This window comes from Erpetoichthys calabaricus, chromosome 6 (assembly GCF_900747795.2).
Source record: "Erpetoichthys calabaricus chromosome 6, fErpCal1.3, whole genome shotgun sequence".
Lineage (NCBI taxonomy): Eukaryota > Metazoa > Chordata > Cladistia > Polypteriformes > Polypteridae > Erpetoichthys > Erpetoichthys calabaricus.
In genome coordinates, this window is record NC_041399.2 from 179,783,308 (window position 1) to 179,806,849 (window position 23,542).

General features: G+C 36.9%; 1 protein-coding gene across 1 annotated transcript in view; it reads right to left on the bottom strand.

Annotated features, from left to right (window-relative positions):
• rnf32 (ring finger protein 32) overlaps positions 1–4,446 on the bottom strand; it is a 48,400-nt gene extending 43,954 nt beyond the window's left edge. Inside the window, exon 1 of the mRNA XM_051929124.1 lies at positions 4,153–4,446. The gene's annotated coding sequence lies outside the window, so the exon portion shown is untranslated. The remainder of the gene's footprint in view (positions 1–4,152) is intronic.
• Between the last annotated feature and the right edge of the window lie 19,096 nt (positions 4,447–23,542).

Sequence of the window (23,542 nt, forward strand, 5' to 3'; positions counted from 1 at the left end):
ATATGTAATCATGTTGCTCCAGAAGTTCATTGGGTGGTAGAACAGTCTCTCTTCTGACACTTCGAGACTCCACTACCTGCATTCAAGAGTATCTATCTGTCTGTTCTCCCCAACTGAGAGTGCAAGATCATGTATGCATCACATTATAGCCCTTCTCCTCTGAATTCTGGGGGTCGGGGAAAGGTATAAGGCACCAGCGTCAGAGCAAATAGCCACTATTACCCAGCACATGTAATGACATGACTGCTGTTACAATGGATAATGCAGGCCAGATGCATGCACGATTATTTATTTAAAATTAGCACAGCGCCACAGACCACTTATCACACTTGTGCATTAATGGAATGTCACTGCTGACAATTAACAAAGGCAACTTTATTCTAGATGCCCTTATTGCAATATGAGTGTAGTAACGTGCTCCAATTACATTACAAAAACCAGATACTGCTGAAAATTGCCGTTCTGTGTTGGCACAAAATATGTTATGTTTTATGTATGTACATCCGCACAATACAAAAACTGAATGTACTGAGTGAAGGTTTTGCTAAGACATTCCTGACCTGTTAGCCAGTTCTCAAAAAAGTGACAACAGGAAGTCTATATAAACTGATGAAAACTCAAAAAAGTTCTTCAGTGCAAATACGCAGCATTGGTCCTCTTGAAAGGGAATAAAAACATGGTCAGTATGTCATAATTACCACATTTGAGGTGTAATATGTTTCTAATGTAAACACATATTCTAATAACAGATCAATGATATGAATTATTATGTCCATGAGTCGTTGTTTGGCTGGTTTGGCTGCATTTCGCTGCTTGATCAAGAGTGTTGTCATTTCCCAGTTTCTTTGAAATCTTGTATATGGATAGGTTGGAGTTTCCATAAATATATGCATGTTCACCTGTCGAGTTTTCTTTTATAAATCTCGATGTTTGCCAGGTAACCTGCACACGCAAATTTCAAGCCTGCTTTTGTGCGTACCCGAGTTTTATAAATCTGATCTGTTCTCTTCATCTTTTTCTGATTTTAGCCTCCCATTAGATTTGCTTTTCCTCCATTTAGACCCTACTGGATGTCAGTTTTTACTTTGCTGTTAAATGCTCCTGGTGTCAAAGCAGACCCTCATCTACTTTTTAGTCTCTTAACAGTAAAGGGGCATTCAAGGAAAATGACACCTTTTATTGGCTAACTAAAAAGATTACAATATTCAAGATTTCGAGGCAACTCAGGCCCCTTCTTCAGGCAAGATGTAATCAAGATTGCTTAACTTCTCACTACATTCATAATGGCTAACATGGTACATCACCCTAGTACTACAAAAGGGGCATTCAAGTACATTTCAATCTTTATTTGCTCTCATTGTCATTTTCCATAAAATCACAGATTGTCCCCATCTTACTCTCCAAAAGCACTGACATGTCTTATCCCAGATAAAAACAGGACGACATTGCATGACGGATTACATGTCCGTTATGCAAAATTGAAAACAGTTTCTAAGAAAAGACATTTTATATCAAGGTGGAAATTCCCTCCAACCATTCTATTAATGTGCTTATTCAGACCACTTTTAAGCAACATACATTATTCATTTAATAATTTCCCACCACAACATCCCATTTGGGGTGGCTGAGAAGACAGTGTTCTAAATGTATGGTAATAAATGCAGTCTTATTTTCATCAGTATATCAATGTAGCATACAGCATACCTTCAATAAGGTACTGTACTAGAAATTAATCTGAATCTTAGACATGCTGCACTATCATTTCCAACTTTATTTCTCTCACTTGACAATAGGAAGACCTGTTCTACATAAAAAATAATGGTGTTAAGGGAACATAAAGTTCTTTGTGGTGTTATATATATTTCCGACATACAGAGTGACAAGTGGTGTACAATCTGCATTTCATAAATATCAGAAACCAACAGCACAAAGAAAGACAAAATTACTTTTTTCAATATACTATTGTTTTGGTTGGTAATGGACACATTTCTCAAAGCTCGTTTTAATAAGTAAAGATAATTACAGTCAGCTTTTCTAAACAGAAGTTTGTCTTACTTACAGTGGGTTTTTTTTGTGAGGTAATGCTCTGTAAGACAATAGCAGCCAGATCACCTCTAGATTTAACCCAAAAAGCAGTGAATGGGTTCACATATACTGTATATAATCATATCATTCTAGTTCTTCAGCTTTTATATTGAACTAATATCAGGATTGTAGACACTATTGCTGCCTCACTCCTCCAGAGCACTGGATTCAGACACCATTATAATTCACTCAGACTAGCTCAGTTTCTCCTACTCCATTGGCTTCAGCGCATTTCACCAAGTTCACCAAAGTTTCTGAACATTTTTGCATTTTTGAGGTGATGCAAATTATGACATTAAATTTAGAATAACAACAGACATATAATCCATTTGTCATTAATTTTTACAAGGTTTTTATTTATGATTAATTCTGTATTTCAGGGGGTTTGGAAATGTGCTGAATCTAAACATTTATTTATTTTTAACTTTCGATTTTGTTTTGGAAGTATTGACATTTTGTAACATTTTATTTTTATTGTTCCAGATCTGCCATTTTTCTTTTCACAAGAGGCTTTGACGCACTGATGTGGAGAACCATTGCTAGACATGACCTCTGACACCACTGACATGATAGTATAAAGGTCACCTCTCCTTGTGTAAGACTGAAGATAAATACCAAAACAAATAGTAAATGCTCACACTACTTTCTGACCTTTAAGGCTTGAACTTCTGTTTTTTTATTTTGAATTTAGTACTTTGTATAGGGATTTGGTGAAAGATCTAGGAGTCGTTAGTGTTTTTGATTTTTGCAAAGGTTTGCTATCTGTGAGTTCTGTCTAGTGATGTGAATGTATTGCCAGATCTTCTGTCTTCCCTTTACAAACTTCTACCTGACTTTTTGGTTTCTGTTTTGCATCCATCTCTTGATACTTCCCTTATTAAACTATTTACTTTTTAGGACAACATGTATTCATTATTTAATTAACCTGCTTGGATAATTGTAAGGAGATAGAGCCTACCTTGGCTGCAACAGCCTCTAGGCAGGAGCCAACCTTGGACATCCCAGAAAATACCCCCTCTTTCTGTTTCTCTGTCTTTGCCAGTTTAATAGACATTGTCAGGATTCACACACAGATTGGTGGGTTGACACCCTTTGAATGGGGTATTGGAATATAATTTTTTAGACATATGCCCTTTTACGTCATGCTAGAGGGACAAGGGCCTTATTCTAATCCCAGGTTACAGGAATAACATTGCAGGAGTTACACAATATAGATCTCTCTATTATACAAAAAAGTCCTGGGACAAGACGAGACTTTTTAGCCTGGGACGAGACATGAATTTTTCAGAGAGATACTTTCAAATCGTGCAAGACAAGACTTTGTGCCAAAAGATTTAACCACGCCTGGGGCTGGAAATAATAGACAAAGAGTAGATGAAAAAGTAGAACGTCATAAAGAGGTTCACAAACGTTGGTGCAAAGCAAATACATAGCAGGTTAGAGATAATGAAAGTACTAAAATTCAAAAGTCTCAAAAAAACGATAGTAAAGATCACATTACCGCAAACAAATGGAAATTATTACTTGGTGAAATAATGGAACAGCAAAAAGAGATTGAATATATCGTTCAGATTTAAACTTTAATTCTGAGACTTGTAGATTGTCTAATTCATGTTGCCATTTAGGGAAAAGTAGTGTTTCTTCCCAATGAAGAGGCGTATCCACGAGAATTAAAAAATTTGTTGTTTGGTGAAAGTGAAATTCACATACACGAGCGGCAGAGATGTGAAGAGACTGGTGCGTAGTGCAGACCAGGGGGTTGGTGAGCGAAGCGAACAAGGGACAAAGCCCCCTAGTTATAATTTATAATAAAAGCCTGTAAAATTCAAAAAATCCCAGTGCTGCCAGGATTGGCTCTGGACCTCCTTGACCTTGAATTAAGATTCTCATGTTAATTTTATTATGTAAATTGTATGCCCTTAATATTTCTCTTATCTTATCCTTAGAGAGCAGACCATTCAAGATTCAACATTTCACAATAACTTTCTTACATTCAGCAATGTCTAGAAATCGAACATTTCAGTTTAATTCAATTGTTATTTGATATTACAAAAAGATAATTCATACCTGAACCAGTTCAGCCCAGTTGTTCCTAAAATCAGGTTGTTGATTCAATTACCAAATCTTCATGGGGATCCTTCGAAATCAAGTTGTTCAGTAACATATACCTACAAAAAAATTGTTTATGCTGATAATTACAATGTTGTTTTTGTCAATTATTATTTCCTTTAAACACACAGTTTACACCTTGATTAACCTAAGGTACCTGGTGTTACTCCACAAATATCAATCATACAGGAGGTGTGAGAAATGTTGGATTTAGTGACCTGTTCTTGTTAAATTGTTCTTATGTCTTTATTGAAGCTATTTAAACTACACGATGATCATACATACAGTACAAGACCCAAATTTTATTTCCCACATTTTCTCTTACTTTTCACTGTAAGCTAACCATAAAATAATGTTGCCCTCACTTGGATTTATATATACAGTGAAAATTTAATGAAAATTGATTGGGTACTCGTTTTTTTCCACATCCCCTAAGAAGTGTGTGGCTATGTGCGTGAGTGGGCCCTTCCATAGACTGGCAAGTCATCTAGGGCTGATTCTGTCCTCCAGCACCATCATGGACTATGCTACTTTGACAAGGTTACATTACATTATTAACACTTAATTCTTACTGTATTACAGTTGTCTTTATGTAAGGAACAGTGTTTAGTTAAAATTATTTGTAATACCAACCCCCATAACGAATTCTATTTTGAACTATAGAGCCCCCAGACAGAGCGTGAATTATTCCTTGGCATTTAGGAGAACTCACGCCAGACCATACTGGCGAAGGTGGGGGGGAATCACAACATAATAATGTGGGCTGTGAATCTGTAGGGGAGAACTGAAAAAAAAAAAACATTTTTTCTTGAAGTAAAATTGTCATTTCAAAGTTCCTTTGTTACTATAAGATCCTTTTAGCCTACATTATTTATGTGCCTTTTGTTTTAGAGATTTTACCTTTTTCTGTGCATGGATGTTTAATTCTGTATTAATCTTACATACACGTACAATCTTTTTAAACAGTAAGAGGGCTCTAAAGGGTTAAGCAGCGCTGTCCCTTGATGTGAGCCCGCTGGTCAGTGGAGACTGGCGTCACAGTAGCCTGGTGTGGACAGCAGTGAGCTGCGGCGGACTGAGCGCTCCGTTCAAGTATTCAAAAGCAGAGTTAGCTGGCAAAGTTCTGTGTTTTACTCTTTATATTGTCCTAACTTGAAAGACATAAAGAAAGGAGACATTAATGATCGTCACGGGTCACCTGGGGCGTTCTCTGGGCACCATAACAAAACACACGATCGTGGAGGAAATGTAAGTCTGAGTACTTTGCACCAGAAAAACCTACAATTATTTTGCATCAGTCTATGTTAAAGGTTTCGGCTTGATAGTAGGCAATGCATGCATGCATTTAAAAATTGTTATGAAAATAGTTTTATTATATAAATTTATTTTTAATATATAATTAAATTTAAGTCATGGCCCTTCTGTTGCACAAAGAATATGTGCGTTATTTACAGTCAAATATTTATTACGCTGTAAAGTATTAAAAACAATTCAAGAACAAAGTGACGTTTACAAATAACAGCACCTACAGAAAAATACACATTTCTTTCTTTCTTATCACAGCTTTTAAATATATTTAATCACCGATTCTTCGTCCACATACGAGTATGTTGCACGTAATCGAATACACCGCCACTAGCACAAAGCGAAACAAAGTAAAAATAAATAAATCTAAAATTTAAAAAAATCGAAGGACATTCCTCCCCTTGTCACATGAACCAACCCTGCCTATTGCAGGGCACACTCACACTTGGATAACTTATGGTTATTAATTTGCCAGCCTGCTTGTCCGGAGATGTGGGGAAAAAACGATGGCTCACTGAGCTCATGCAACTTTAAATTAATTGTTCCAGTGCTCCCGTTTTAATGTATCACAAAATCTATGTTACAGTCACGACTAGTCTTGTGCAGTTCGCAAGCGCCTTTACATTATTATTTAATACTCAATATTAATTAAATTCTCAAATTTAAACTTATACTACTGTTGTTTAAAACTAATTGTCAGTGAAAACCCAATCAGATCACCCACCTTCCACCCAGACGAGTACGACTTACAGTTTATATGGTTGCTAGGAAACTAGACTTCTGAGACGCCTTCAAAGTCCAGAATGCTTTGCGCGAGAATTCTAAACGAAGCAGACACTTTTTCTCCTCTTGAATGTGCAGTTCAGAGTTCATCCTGCGGGAGTCTCATAAAAACAATGTGCTTGTTGTGTCATATTGCAGAGAGATCCTTCTCCATGGTGCGAACAGTGCCCATGCAATCTGAACATATTCATGCATGTGGGGTGGTGATGCAGTGGGTAGCGCTGCCAATTAGTCCATCCTAGATTTGCTCCCTTTATGGACTTTGCACTTTCTCACTGTGCAAAATCTGGACTTGCAGCAAAAAGTATTTGACAGGTTAAGAAGTGTTTCAAAATTGGCTCAGTATGGGTGTGAGCATTAGGGTGCATTAGTGTGTGCATATGTGGACTCAGATATGGAGTGATTTACTGCCCAGTTCAGACTCTCACTCTTTCAACCCACAGGTGAATTAAGTGAAAGTGTAAATGCTATGTTTGGAAATGGGCTGAGTGCTTTTTTTTAACTCAAACTTTCCCTGTGCTTGTTTTGCAATTTGCCTTAAGATTTTACCACAGGCATGGAAATATTTATATAATATGCCCATTTTTGCACCTTGTTATCTAGGATGTTTCTGTGTTTTAGATGCTTGCTCAAACCAAATCTTAAGGCATGTATTTGCATTTCTAGGGGTAAGTACTAGTCAATGTGAATTTTCAATGTAAACTCAAATTAATTCTTAGTTAAGTCCAGGTTTCAAGAAATATTTTAATAAAATATTGATGTAAAAATAATTAAATGAACAGCAGCAATGCTGATTCTGTAATCAAGTAAGTATTGGATTGAAGACAAAAGCAGAGAGCGGTGAAAATGTTAACTCACCACATGTGGAGGTCCTGTAGTATGTGTTCAGTAGAACTTGTTTAGGAGTGTGTTTGCTCAATTAATGCACAGTGAAGAAAATTAGCACTTATAAGTTAGACAGTTTCTAATATTCAATCTGTATTTTTTGAAAAATGATGCTGTCTGCTCTTTGAATAGTTATCAATGATCCATAATAATAGCTTCGCACTTATGCACAGACTCCTGGCTAGCATAACCTTGAGCTACTGCCAGTGCCAAATAACCAATCTCGGTGTGTACCATCAGCATCCTCATGTACTGTAATTCAACTTGTGCTAGCCAGCACTTCCTTTTTTAGTCGCATTTATGTTGAGCCTGCTTCTCAGTCTCTGTCATTTTAAGGGACATTCCTCAACTCCTGTCCCCTTTTTGAATTCCACTAATGGTAGACAGGCCCACATTACCCACTTTGAAAACATCATTATTATTTTTGTGAATGCTTACAACCTTTGAAGGTAACTCTCAGCAATCCTCCTACATCTTTCCTTGCCTACCACTTCCTGTCTCACTAACGTTTGTCTCAGCAACCCCAGTGAAACTGACCAATCAGACCAAAGCCAAACTGACCAATCAGATTGCTGTGAGCAACCGGACACACACTCACAGACATTGACGCTTTATTATATATTCTGTGCTACCCATCTAAGAGGGGTTGAAATCTAAATAATCAACATTGGCTTTGTTTTTTTTATTTGGTCTGGTATAATAATATGCATCTAATCCTTTCCCTTGCACCAGTTTTTCCTCTTTGGATGGAGTTGCCCATTTTTGCTGCTTACTCTCGGCATTGCACTTTGAACTGATCGCTCTTATAGTCAAAGTGTTTTGCTGGGAAAATGCAGGGCTAGTTGCTACCACAATGGCCTGGTTTAGAAACTCTAGCCTGGTCTTGTTGGGGCTTTGGTTACCTGGAGTGTACATCAATTTAGTGTTATTTGCATTCGACCATTTCCCACCACTCAAAGTTATTGGTCATTAGCACTACAGCTAGAAACCTCATTCCCGTGCCCTGGGTTGGGTGCAAGAAAGTCACTACCATGCTGCTGTTGCAGGCGTATAATTTCGGCGTATAACGTTGGACAACAAAAATAGGGTTATAAGACCAATTTTCTTATGTTTAGATCCTTTTTTTTATCTTTTTTCTACATGTTTAGCTAGTTTTTGTAAACCAGATGGACACACATGGACACAGATACACACACAGACACTTATACATATGTATATACTAGCTGCCCCTCGCGTCTCCGACCACATAGTAGTGAAACAGAACATCCAGGAGGGCCCTGCCCGGCTCTCCACTCCTGACGTCGCAGTATCTCTCTTGGATTAGCACGAATAAATCACTCCTGCAAATGAACTAGGATTCTTAGCGCAATGAGAGAAGTCACAAAATCAACGGGAATGTTCAAAAAAATTATAGAAAAAAACGTGATGTAAATCCGTTAAGTAGTTCTCTCATGAAAAGCGGACAGACAGACTGACTGACATTGGATTTTATATAGAGAGATAAAATCATTATTTTCTCAATACAAAAGAGATTTTTTTTTTCTAATTAAAAAAATCATTACATGGCCTAGTACTCATTTTTGTAAAATCACAAATACCACATATATATTTTATCAGATATAGGGACTATGCTAGCATTTTAAATATTTAATAATTTTAGGAACATTGCCTTAGGAATGACTGTTCACTTTGAGTTTACTTTGTTCTTTTTAAGTATAGATTAATTATTATAGATCCTTGCCTGACTTCTGACCGTGTCTCCACCTAGTGTAATAGTGTAAGTTTGGTCACTTATATAAATAATCACTGTGTTAAAGATGGCAGATGTTTTTTGGGTTACCTTTCTTCTACCATCCTGATGGAAACTCTCCAGCTCTTTTCATGGTGACACATTAGAGCTCCAGTGCCCATAAGTAAATTAATTCTGGGACAACTAGTATGTTCCCCTTGTGTTTAATCTTTCTTCCCACATTGGCATGCCAATTTTTTTCCCTGTTGCTGAGAACTCGTGGTGCCATCCTAGTGCCAAATCGGAGGCTGCCAAAGTTAGTTATAATGATATTTAAGGGATACTGTTCTGTTTTATTGAACAGAGCTTTGTGATGTAACATCAGGTGAAAGGCAGTTATAATCATGTAGAGTGTCTCTTAAATTTATGCTATTGCGTGAAAAAAAAAAAGAACATTAGAATAAAATGTTATGTCAATGAGGAAGCTATGAGAAGGAGCGTCAACAAAACTTTTATTTATTTATTTATTTTTGGAGCATCAGCTCTCATCAGCAGATCCATTTTCTTTCTGATTGCCTGCAAGGCACACTCAAAAGATGTGTTCTTGAGAGAAAATTAGGTTTATTAGCATGCCAATGCCAATAAGCTGGCAGTAAGCATATTAAGGAATGTTTGTCTTCTTGAAAGAAACTCAGATTGCATCAATTGGAAGTGCAATGGAAAGAAATTACAAGCACTTTAAAATAATTTCACATAAACGAGTAGAATAAATTTAAGAAACATATGGTGCTGTGGTTAAAATACAGTGTCTATTAGCAAATGTCATATGATCTCGATTGTACTGTAAAAAGAGCTTTATTTTCTTTTCTTTCATTTTTTTACTTAAAGATTCTCATGAAGAAATGGTAACATTAAGTTAGATGTACTGATAAGTGCATTGTGATTTGGGAAGCCCATTAACTATCACCAGGTAAGAGGAATCATTTTGGACTCTTTCCATGTCTTTGTTTAAAGAAGCAACACAAGCAATGCAATGCCTCCATTTTTTCTCTTTTTAATTTTAGCCAGTGCTGCTGTTAAAAGGCTGTCCCTCATTTTGAAAAGCACTGTGGTGTCTGCCTCTTCCAGGAATTACTTGTGTGATATTGTTCCCACCTATACGTCAATAAGAATGCTGTCTCAGGATGTAGTAAGCAGGGAACTGATGCATGTAAAGTTTGTTTCGTGTTTCATTCAAAGTGTGTGTGAACATAAAGTAAGTGATTTTCCTTCAAGTTATTAAGTAATGCCATATTCAGGGATGGTACTGCTATTACGGTATCCATGTATTAATGAAGACCTGTAGCAATTTAGCAGCTTCTTGTGTGTTGATGCTGTGAAGGCGGTGCACAGACTACTGTTTATGTTTAAGAGCAGCAAGTAAATGTTCTTTCTATATATGTAATTTATGATATTTTTAAATGTTACTATAGTCAGGCCTCTGTATTCATGGATTCGAGTATTTGCGGAAGGCACTTAATGAGTTGACGTCATTTCCTCAGCCCGCCCTTACGGCCCAAACCCCTTCACCCACCAACCAGGTCACCCCCCACCAGCTCTGCAGCACGAAGTGAAGAAGCTCCAGTAGGAGAATATACCCACGGCATTACGTGATGCCAAATACCATGTCGACTTTTTCTAAGAATATGATGAAAACCTATTTTGAGCAACAAAAATTCAAAGAGAATCTCGAAGATATTTTAACACCTTACACAGCTTTGCTTAGTAAATTAAAAAAGAAAAGTCAACTTCCTATCACAATGCTTCTGCAGCATAAAAATATGCCAACCCTGTAACCAGAAATGTCAATATTAACTGATCCTTCTTCATCTGCTGGAACAGAAACTCCTACAGAAAGCAGTTACCCTTGTGAGGTACAGTGTTTTTCTCTGTTCATTTAAATTGTATTTAGGTATTTGTTAAGAACATTAGGTTGTATTTTTTTGTTTTGTAAAAGGCATAAAGTATGTAAACTTATAAATTTATGCCCTAATTACTGATCTAAATCTCTTTTACATTTAAACATTTAAAATTGCAAATGTAAAGCAGAACCATAATATTTTCAGATTTCAGTTTTCGTGAGTGTATTTGACACATAACCCCCATGAGTACAGAGACATCACTGTACTTCATATGAGCTTGATATTTTTTGTTACATTTAGCTAGTTTAATAATTTACTTTCCATATTAAGTTTCAAATCCACATGTTGACATTCTAAGCAAAAAAAAAAAACAAAGTGCCATCCCTTCCAAGCAATTTCAATAATACAATACAATACAGTTTATTTTTGTATAGCCCAAAATCACACAAGAAGTGCCGCAATGGGCTTTAACAGGCCCTGCCTCTTGACAGCCCCCCAGCCTTGACTTTCTAAGAAGACAAGGAAAAACTCCCAAAAAAACCCTTGTAGGGAAAAAATGGAAGAAACCTCGGGAAAGGCAGTACAAAAAGAGAGCCCTTTCCAGGTAGGTTGGGCGTGCAGTGGGTGTCAAGAAGAACAATAATACACACCATTGATCTTTTGCTGCCATCTAGTAGTGCTATTAATTTAGTATTATTTAAGCTAATATGTATGATCATGTATGAAAGTTAATTTCCTTATTTTTAAGAAACCCACACACCTGTTGTGTGTTTGCATGCATTTATAAAACAAAAAGTATTCTTTATTGCTAGTTTCAAATGAGTTTTGAAGGTCAGTTAAAAATAAAAAGGTTAATATGAAAGATTTCTCATATCTCCTTTTCTCTAACCAGACACCTGAACTGGGTTCAGTTTTCCTGACTCATTGGCACATAAACATAGAGACTGCCCACAGAGCAATACTTTCCTTATAATCACAGTTTCCTCGATTTCATACTTTAAATGACCTGAACACCTTTGTCTGCTTTGATTTTAGTTCCATGCATCTTCTTACATTCTATGTCCTCTTCATCAGTCTGCTGTTTTGGCCAGGTTTTCAGTCTACTGCAATTCTTTCACAGTTCTTTCTAATGTATGGAAGAAATAAATGTTTAGCACTGTTTGCTTTGTTTTTCTGATTTTATTACAATATGTACTAGCTGTTCCCTGTGGCTCTGCCCGCATAGTAGTGAAACAGGATAGACTTTAAAAATCAATAAAGAAATTAAAAAAATAAGACATAATAATTTGTATTGAGAAGAATTTTTATTGATACCATTTGAAGGGCGGAGTGGTGGCTCTGAGGCTGGGGATCTGCATTGGCAGTCAGAAGGTTGCCGGTTCGAATCCCGTAAATGCCAATAGGGACTCTGCTCTGTTGGGCCCTTGAGCAAGGCCCTTAACCTGCAATTGCTGAGCGCTTTGAGTAGTGAGAAAAGTGCTATATAAATGCAAAGAATTATTGTTATCCAAGGGCTTCTTGATATACAATATTTTTGGTTTTGCTATCAGGAGTAGGAATGTAGCTGTGATCTCTTTGACAAAAATGTAAAAAGTTGGCAAGGTATCTCTGGCCAATAATAATAATAATACATTTTATTTATATAGCGCCTTTCCCATGCTCAAGGCACTTACAGAATATAATAAAGAACGGCAGAATATACAGTATATAGCATTGTACAAACCAGATAAATAAATAAAGAAGATTAAGACAGTAAATTCTGAAAAAAAAACAGACAACATAATTGATGGTCTAGCACACACATACAGGTTACATGAGCATCTTGACAGAGAAGTAAACTGAGAGAAGGGTAATAAAGTCAAGTAGAGCTAAAAGCCTTCCTGAACAGATGAGTTTTGAGTTGTTTTTTAAAAGAATTCATGGAGTCAGCTGACCTGATTAATTTCGGTGGGTCATTCCAGAGTCTGGGCGCTATACAGCTGAAGGCCCTGTCACCCATAGAGTGTAGAAGAGTGAGGGGCACAACAAGATTACCAGAATCAGAGGACCTTAGTGGGCGGGCAGGCACATAGTGATGGAGGAGGTCACTGATGTAGTTTGGTGCGAGGTTATTTAAAGCTTTGTAGGTTATTAGTAGGATTTTATATTCGATTCTGTAGGACACAGGGAGCCAGTGAAGACGGAGCAGGATGGGTGTGATGTGCTCGCTGCTGCTGGTTCGAGTAAGGACTCTTGCAGCTGAGTTTTGAATAAGCTGGAGCTGTGATATAAGATTAGAAGGGGCACCTGCCAGTAGGGAATTACAATAATCGATGCGGGATGTGATAAAAGCATGGACAAGTTTCTCAGCATTAGAGAAGGAGAGGAAGGAGCGAACACGGGATATATTACAGAGGTGAAAGTAAGAAAGTTTCTTAATGTGATTTATGTGGGCGGAATAAGTGAGGGAGGAATCAAAAATGACACCAAGATTTTTTACAGTAGAGGCAGGTCTGATGAGATCACTGCCAAGATGGACTGGGAAGGAGCTCATTTTATTAAGTTGCATTTTAGTCCCAATTTGCAGGAGTTCAGTTTTATTGCAATTTAATTTTAAAGAGTTCTGCTCTATCCAGGTTTTAATTTCACTAAGGCAGGTTGTGAGATGAGAATGCTCTGATGAAGTTCCACTTTTAACATTGAAGTAGAGCTGAGTATCATCTGCATAAAAATGATAACCCAATCCATAACTACGGATAATATGGCCAAGGGGAAGCATATAAAAGCGCAAGGTAGGTACACTCCAATGTCAAACGTTGCCACTGTATCTGATCGTGTTCAGCTCTGATGGGACAGAGTCCTCCATGTGGAGAGAAGAGCACGTGGTCTTGATATCTCTGCCAATGATCAGGTACCCTCTAAAACACATGTAGCTGTTCTCTCTCTCTTAAAAACGTCAAACATTACTCTTTAACAATCTCTAGATGATAATGTGTGCTGATCAAACAGGTAGGAGTGGAGGCAAGGTGCGCTTCAACACGTGGTGAGAGGTAGAGCGACTCGAACGGAGGCTGGCGCGTGAGTGAGGAGGGTCCTGCCTCCCCCTCCCCTTGGCCCACAGCCTGTCTCTCAGATTCGTGCAAATAAATCGGTACTGAAACCAAACTATAATACTTAGTGCGATGAGAGACGTTGCAAAATCAACCGGAATGTTCGAGCAAATTATAGAAAAAAACCCGATCTAAATCCGTTAAGTAGTTCTCTCGTGAAAAGCGGACAGACAGACAGACAGACATTGGATTTTATATATAGAGAGATTTATAGAAGCAAGAGAAAGTATGATTGTTTTAATTATAGTTTTCTTCCTACTGGACACATACGTTCAATCTACTTTTTTGTGCCATTATTTTTATCACTTATCTGAATAATCTTGGATTGCAGTTTCTTACTGTGCTTTGACTTGAATGCTTGTGTGCATTCTTAGTGCCTTCACGTAGCGTGCTCTGTAAAAGACACCATAAATAAAGCTTAAATGATTGATTGAGTGATTAAAACAAGTTAAAATTTATACTGAATTTTTGGCTTTTCCAGATATCTTTTCTTTATACTACCATCTGATTTGCAAAAATATTTCGAGGTGATACTGTAAATTTGAAATGTTTTGTATGTTTTCTTGTATTACACAATCTTGTCTGGTAGCTAAACATCTTTGAAAAAAACAAAGTGAGCACAAAAGAATATTTTCATAGAAAGAATTGTGCCTTAACACTCTTCTCTATAGGGTATATGAAAACAATGATTTGATCTGTCTAGACTTCTTTGTATTTTTAAAATTGGTATTTTGCTGCTTCCACTCTGTCATTAGAAGAAGCCTTGGATATTTTGTTCTAAATGCTGTTAGGTGATGTCACTATGTAACCAAGATCAATATATTTATTTTTTGCACAAATTAATAAGAAGCATCTTTTGTCAAAGTGTTGTCATTGATGGCTGTGCCCATTTGGCAGTGTCATGTGCAGAATGGCCTTTACTACAAAATGCAAGTAACAGCACTAAGAAGTTCTCCTAGCCATAAAATTATAATGACTTTTTTTTTCTCTGTTAAGTGCGCTGTGAGCTCCATTTTCATTTGAATGCAAACACTTTAATTGCAGGAGGAAATGAATGTGGATATATGTGTAAAGAAGTAAATTATTATAATGGATTGACAGGACCACACCATGGAAATGAACATTTAAGTAATTTCATGGCTGTAAATTATCAGGGCTATGCTTTTGCATTATACATGTGCACGGATGAAAGGAAAAAAGATATATGTTTAAATGATTCTGGAAGAAGACAGCTTATTTCAAAGCAAATGTTGAGGGGTCACAATTTTTTTTTTTTGCTCATACAATAGGATATCAATGACTATCTATTTTATATAGACACTTTTATAGTGAGGACTAACATAACGGACCATTCAAAGCTTTTCAAAACATTACAGGTAATGAGTAGAAATCCATCCATCCATCTATGTTTTTAACCTCCTTAGTCTGTTACCACCTGCGATGGGCACCAGCACATTGCACAGAACTCTCACACACACAGCATGACTGACTTGAACCGAGTCAGTGCAGAGTCACCAAGCAAGTTAATAGCTTGAGTTTTGACTCTGGGAAGAAATTAGAGAACTGAGGAGAAGCGTGGGAAAAATATGAAGTCTCCAAACTGACAGCACAACATTTGGGAATTATACTAGCTACAGGTCAGTACATGATGTTGATGTTTGTTTCCCTGGTTTTCAAAAATCATGTTGTGTATAAATTAATAATGTTATTTTGTAAAATTTTGCTAATTCTGTGAATTGTATTAATGTGTCAATCACATGTACAATGTCTGTTAAATGTCTCTTAGTTTGAAACACACAAGTTTAGTTTAAAGGGCAGGTGTCTTTTAACTAGCAGGGCATAGCTGGCAAGTGGCAATGGAGAGAATAGCGCAGGATGAGCAAAATAGTTTTGTTTCACATTACGTTTCGCAAATGCAAGACAAAATAAAAATATTTTTGGCAGGTCAAAAACAGAAGCAGTGAAGAATTTATATACATGTTTACTGTTTTTAATCCCTCTGCTGTGTATTTTATTGATTTAAAGATAATCCTTTTATTTTTTTCCGTAAAATAATATATATTATTTATTTATAATTTTGTTTGTTGTTAGGAGGATGCACTGTACTGTATTGTGAAGTCTACAGTATATCACAATGCAGAATGTATTTTATGTGTTTAATTCCTAGTAAGGATATATGGGATGGTGGGTGGAGGTCAACAACAGTAAACCTTGCCTCAGGCAGCATTATTTAACATGTTGCCCTGCAGAATCCTTAATTAATATATATATATATATATATATATATATATATATATATATATATATATATATATATATATATATATATACACATTATATGTGATGGAATTTTTTAATACACATATAAGTTTTAATGATTAAAGAAAAACTCACATTATGCAAAACACTGCAAGTGATAACATTTATTAAATGAAATGTACCTAAAGGTTGTATAGACATTTCTGTCAAGTACAAGGGAGAGGTAGTGACAGGACTCTTCACTGAATTTCTTTAGACAAAGTGATGCTCTGGAGCGAAGAAAGATGGCAAAAAGCACAGTTTATTTAATGATAGGGGCATTAAGGACATTTCCAAGCAGCAGAAGTAATGGCATGCTGAAAAATGGATCTAAAGAAGAAAGTGGAAGCTGACTAGGGTTTCATTTTAACACCATGCGCTTTAATTGAAGTGCGGCAGTGCTTAAATGTGAGCACGGCATTTGTCATTCTCTGCAAGTGAAGTAATGAGTGTTAAAGAAAAACTGATGAGTGCTTTAAAAGCTGAGCATTACTAGCAAACTGTCATACCAGCAGAGGCTTATTCCCGAGATAAGGAGAGCAAAGGCTTTTAACTTGATTCCCCAGCTTGTAAAAAGACAAGATCAGACCTTTCGTTCTTTTTCACAGTGAAAAGATTAATCCAGGAAAGAAAAAACAACTGAGGTGTTCACAGATGCATTATTTTCTGCCTTTCTAATGGTAACATTTTTTTGTGTTAAAAAAATAGTTTAACTACGAGTGATATTTTAAAGTTAGCAGCATTACAAGTGATGTTGAAACCAAATGACAAGGTGTATAAGATGCACATATCGTGTAAAAGAGCATTCATTAACAGTCATTGTGTGAAATATGGCAGCAAGTCAAGATGGAAGTCAGTGAACCAGTGAATTCTGCTTGCTCAGCAATGTGTCATGATCCCAGTCACACCAGTACACCCCCCTTGGTTCCCAGTTCTCTACTAAAACAGCATGCAGTATGTGAGTACATGCAGAACTGAAAAAAATTAAACATAAATCAACAAGGTGCAAAATAGCTGGAGTAGACATGGACATGCTAGGAGTAACACCGAATGCTATGAAACTCCAGAAACAGTTTCTTCTTTGCTTTGAATCGCTTCTTTATATACATTGAGCAAGCATTTGATACTATGCTCCTGTCATAACATATGATAAATTAATGGCCAGAGAAGGACAAATGTAGAGTCATTTGAAAACTGGATGAGGAATTGGGCACAGGCGTCTCTGGGTAGGCAGACATATGCAGTAGTTGTAACAAGCAAGGAAAGAAATTAAAAGAAGAGCTACAGCAAAATGTTGAAAAACACATGAAGCAAAAAAACATGTGACATGCCTGAAACATGAGTGAAATTTAAAATTCATTCCTTGCTGGCAGAAGCATCTCTCTAGATATTGTCCAAACGTTTTTATTACTAGACTAGGCTATTCCTTCTTCTTTGCCTAAACCAAAAACCAAACAAAAAAGATGTTTGTATAAAGTGGCATGATTAAAAGCAAAAGCTACAAACATGGTATTAGATATCATGACTTCTCTATGAATATATTAATATGTTTGTGTATTTTGTTGATTTTGATTTATTTTGCATGTTATTCTTTTTTTTCTTGTGGATTAGTTATTTTACCATTTGGAGAGTGATGTCATCACACTATCATTTAACTACTACATTTTATGATTGAGCATTGCACATTTTGTCCTGCAACCATGTTGTGTGTAGTAACTACTATGTGACAATTGATATTGTGACATGTGATGTCATCACGTTATTATTATTAAATGTAAGCATGATGTCTAAGTTTATGGGTGAACAACAAATCTGCCTAGTGTATTTAAATAGGGACAGTTTCTTGTAGTTTTATTCTTGTAATTTGGTCCTTTGCTTGTTATCTTATTACTCTTTTGAATGTTTCTTTCAATAAACAATTCATATCCCAGGTTTTTTTTTTGTCTTTTTCTTTTCTTTTAATTTTTCATCATCTACTCTTGCTTTCTTTGCAAAGTCCTGATGTTAAACTGCATTGACATCCTTTAGGAAAAATGAGCTTCCAAGTAAGAGCTTCCACCCAAATACCCTTGCAAACTGTAGCTCCTAATAGGACAGGGGTGAGCAAAGTCAGTCCTGGAGGGCCGCAGTGGCTGCAGGTTTTTGATCCAACCCAGTTGCTTAATTAGAAAACAATCCTTGCAGATAATTTAATTTCATGGCTTGTTGGTGCTTTAACTCTGCCATGTCAGGTCATTCTCATCTCCTAGATTTTTTTTTCCTTTCTAAGGATATCATCCAAATGATGTGAAGTCTAAAATGGATGAGTAATTCTCAGTCCTTCACTTTTTTCCCTTCACTTGCCTTACAAGTATTTAACTAAACCAAATAGCATACACCGGTGTCAATGGAAACCCACTAAATGGAGAAATGCTGGTTTTCTTTGTCATTTGCATCTTCTTGCTAATAAGGAGCAGTTAAAACCCGAGAATACAGCTGTTTAAGACTAAATTAACCAATAAGGGTTCAAAATCCTAATGAGCAAGATAACTAAAATGAAGCAGAAGTGTTACTTGAGCAATAAGGGTTCCTTATTAGGCATTTTGGGTTGGAACAAAAACCTGCAGCCACTGCGGCCCTCCAGGAACAACTTTGCCCACCCCTGTAATAGAACAACTCTAGCAAAACTTTGTTACCTGAATTCACAGAATTATGATGGTATTTCATTCCAGCATATGCAATACAAATAATAATAGTCAAGTCAGCCACAATTGGTATAAATTCGTTTTGTAGTAATGTGGAGTGGTACATCCATCTATCCATTATCCAACCCTCTATATCCTAACTACAGGGTCACAGGGGTCTGCTGGAGCCAATCCCAGCCAGCACAGGGCACAAGGCAGGAAACAAACCCCGGGCAGGGCACCAGCCCACCGCAGGGCACACACACACACCATGGACAATTTAGAATCACCAATGCACCTAACCTGCAAGTCTTTGGGAGGAAACCGGAGCACCCGGAAGAAACCCATGCAGACACGGGGAGAACATGCAAACTCCACAAGGTAGGACCCAGGAAGCGAACCCAGGTCTCCTTACTGCGAGGCAGAAGTGCTACCTCTGCGCCACCATGCCGCCCTGGATTGGTACAATAGACACTTAATGGGTTAATGTTTAATTACGTTTTGCATGAATCAAAAAAAAATTAAAACCAACCTTGCTCAGAACTGGAAAGAACTCAGCAAAGTGTGACATTACAAATGACAACTCGGAAAATTCCCATATAATATCAACACAGTACTACACTGGGTGAAGAAACAAATGATGCAGTGTGCAGTCCAACCACATTAGCGGCAGAAGCAAATGAATTTAAGCCATGTGAATAGTTCTCTAACAACCAAGAAGAAAGCGATACAGTATATTATCCATGTCAGCAAAAAGACCAGAAACTGTTGACAATCAAAGATGCCTTCTTTTGTGGAAAGAACTAAAATTACAAATTTCAGATTTTCTTAAGTAAAAGGTACTAGATAAAAACTGTAAACTTTAAGAAACTGCAACAAAAAAAGTATGTGGCTAAGGGGGAAATGGGCACATAGCATTATAGTTAGAGGAAAAGGCAAAGATGACTTTTCATCACTACATCAGCAGGATCTGTTAGAAGAATTTTAAGAAGATAAGAGGATAAAAGGAGGTCAAGAAAAGATCAGACCTTGACAGTAATATTTTGTAATCCTTGACACCTTTTAAGGTACATTGTGTAGAGAGGTCAGCCTATGATGGCATCGATATATGAATGACAAGGAGCATAAGGAGTGGTGTCACTAACTAAACTAAAACTAAAAAGAAATTTCTATTCTTATTGGTAAGGGAAGGGAAAGCTGCTTTAACTGGTACAGTGGTCATCTGAACTACACTCATTTTCTTGTTGTGTACATTATTTCTACTGTACTATTTTGTACAGTGTGCATCCAACTATGCAATATTGGACTTTGTAACCAATCTGTTTTGTTATTATGCCACTGAACAGATTTGATTGGAATTCTGTTCCATACAAATGGACTCTTTGAAACCCGCCGAGCTTAGCAGCAAGTGTATTATTATTAGTGATTTAGTGAGTGATAACCATTCTTGTACACATCAACAGTAGCCTGGATGTAGTAAACTGAATAACGCCTTTTCATGGGTCTTTAATTAGATAATGAAGTTATGGCATGAAGCACAGCTGAGACTGACAGTTGTGCAGTGAGGAATGCTGGTAGCGAGTACAGTTTCTCTGTATTTGCCATTTTTGCAGATGCTATACATAGGGGTAAATAAATGGAGACACGTTATCTGATCCTTGTATTTGTTATCTGTATTTCATAAATAGTCTGTTTATAGCAAACGGATTAGTGTTGTCATAAACGACATCAAAGATGATGTCCATTTTTAAAGTGAATATGCAGGAGCACTAAATTGGCAAATTAACATTTTATCCAATATTATCAGGAAACTGAAAGAGGGATATGATGCATTCTTCTTCATATTATTTCAGGAGTGGGTGGTATTGAGCAGTATTACATTGATGTAATGGAGTTTTAAACTTTGCTATATATGTGTTTATTTATTTATTTATTTATTTTAAATGGCTCTGTGGTTCTGGATCAGCAAGTACAATTTTAATTGTGCAGTTGGAACCATTTCTTAATTAGGGTTTTTATTTTGCTGTGTATAAAAGGAAGGTGAAATGCAGATATTAATATTATAAATGAACACTGAAGAAGAGTTGCATTGTCATTAAGTTTGACATTGAAATTGTTCATTTTATGGTAACTGAATCTTATCAAATTGATCCCGCTTATGGTTTATTATTGTTTGGTTTTGTTTTAAATTGTTCCAAGCTGCACTCTGTAATAATATAAAAATCTAAAACTGTATTTGCCAAATTAATTAGGCCTCCTCTTGGCAAAATCCTAATAACGTAGGCTGGCTATAACACTGAATAAGGGAGGGATAACACATAACATAAATGATATTTAATCCTGAAGAAGTATGTACGGTTGTACTTTTAAAAGTGACTGTAATCATTGTATCATTTACAATGGTATATTATGTACTGTAACTCAAATTGTTTTGCACATATCTGATAATCTAATAGGACCAGAATGGTACTCTATTGGTGTCTATAATTACATTAACATTTATTCTGTGTGTTACTCTCTCCTCCTAAAAACTAATGATTATTTAATGATCATCAGGCCTACAGCAACAGTCAAAATTACAGTGTGGTCATTTATGTTTGTAAAAGCTAACATGCATGCACTAAATCAATTGTAAATGAAATATTAAACTCGTATTAGTGGGAGTTAGCAGCCCATTCATATAGAACTGTCTGGTATTTGCGTCATTTCAGTGGATCTGAAACACAAATCACCTGTGAGTTGGTATAAATTCATGGGTATCTCAAAAAGCAGGTACAATACTGAGTTCAATGTCCAGATGGAATGACACAAAATAAGGAAGGGTCTACTCCTCTGGTGGCTGCCAAACTGGAAACATTACCCAGATTCAAAAGATTACTATTGCCCTGTTGTTCAAAAATACTCTCTATAGACTGTGAAATTATGCAGTACACAGTGTAACCGGCCTCAAACCTTGCAAATACACGAGTGAGATCAATACCCTTAAACAGAAGTGTTAAGGTCTGTGGATTATTTTTGTGAGAAAGTGAACAACATGATTGAGATATCTAAAGGAATTTGTTAAAGGAACAAGAAAAGACAGGTAAGGTCAATACATGGAATAGAATCTGACAGCCATGACCAGATTTCTGCACAGGATGCAGGGGATGCTGTTATCCCTGACATTACATGTTACCCACTAGTCGCACACAAACCATCATCTCCGTGTCTACCCATCACCAGTAAACTGGAAGGCAAATGTTGGACAACAGTTGCGGTAACAAGGTGGGCCGAGTATGTGTTATAGGAATGGAAAGCGAATGCAGAAGAAAGGGATTTGTTGTGTTTCAGTTCTTCAGAAATGGCCTGCGACAGCCACAGAGATTCTAGTTCTAGTGATAGTAAACCATATGAAGGTGATCATTTTGCATAAACCATAAAACTACTTCTAAATGTGCATTGGGAAACAAGAGCTTTGGGAAACTTTCACTGATCTCCAGGACATAAAGCAGGCTGATCAGGTACAGATGATCCCTTACAGAAATTCATTCTGAAATTGTGACTGAACCAAACAGACAGGGACACCAATCATCATATGTGCAAGTGGTCTGATGTCAGTGATGACGTGCTGCTGGCTTTCTTTAATCTTAATTTCATATGCCTTATGGACCATCCTGGGTAATGGATCATGAGTGTAAAATGTTCCAGCTTACTTGTCAGGTGTTTGCATTTTGTGGTCAACAGCGTTCTTGTGACTTGGCACAGTAGCAAGAAATCCTTCTTTGAAAATAAAATCATTCTCTACACTTTACGTACCTGAGTAGAATTTTGTTATTGCAAAATCAAATGGTTTGGAAAGGTGGTTTGACAATGAAGCTACACAAACTGTACACCATACAGTTACTCTTTGGGCAGCATTTTTACTGAAGAACAGCTAAAGTGTTCAGAATCTGCAGACTGAAGTACAACTAAATGTGACAATGCATTTTATTTCCATTTTATTTTACTTAAATTTTTCTTTTCATTTTTTCTCAGTATTAACAGCTGAAAGAAATCTGCTATTGTGAAAATAAGTTGGAACCAAAAACTGTTTTTAAATATTTCTTCATCCTCACCTTCTTTCTCTCTCTCAAAATAGGTAGTTGAAGGATCAGACTTTCCATCCATCCATCCATTTTCCAACCCGCTGAATCCGAACACAGGGTCACGGGGGTCTGCTGGAGCCAAACCCAGCCAACACAGGGCAGGAACCAATCCCGGGCAGGGTGCCAACCCACCGCAGGACACACACAAACCACACACTAGGGCCAATTTAGAATCGCCAATCCACCTAACCAGCATGTTTTTGGGAGGAAACCCACGCAGGGAGGACCCAGGAAGTGAACCCAGGTCCCCAGGTCTCCCAACTGCGAGGCAGCAGCGCTACCCACTGCGCCACTGTGCCGCAGATCAGACTTTCTTTGTTTTTAATATATGACATATTATACTCAATGTTTCTCTCTAATTTTATTTTCTGATGAATGGATCTGAATAAGTAATGATCTTGTAGGTATTGTGTAATGCTACAAAGCACCCATGGTATTTCCCCTATGAAGCACTGTGTGTCACAAATTACTAACACATGACTGATGAACAGGAGGGGTGTCCCCCAAGGAATATCGAGCATTGCGAACCATATACACATTAGCAATGGCCTTGGGGGTTGGGTTAGATCTC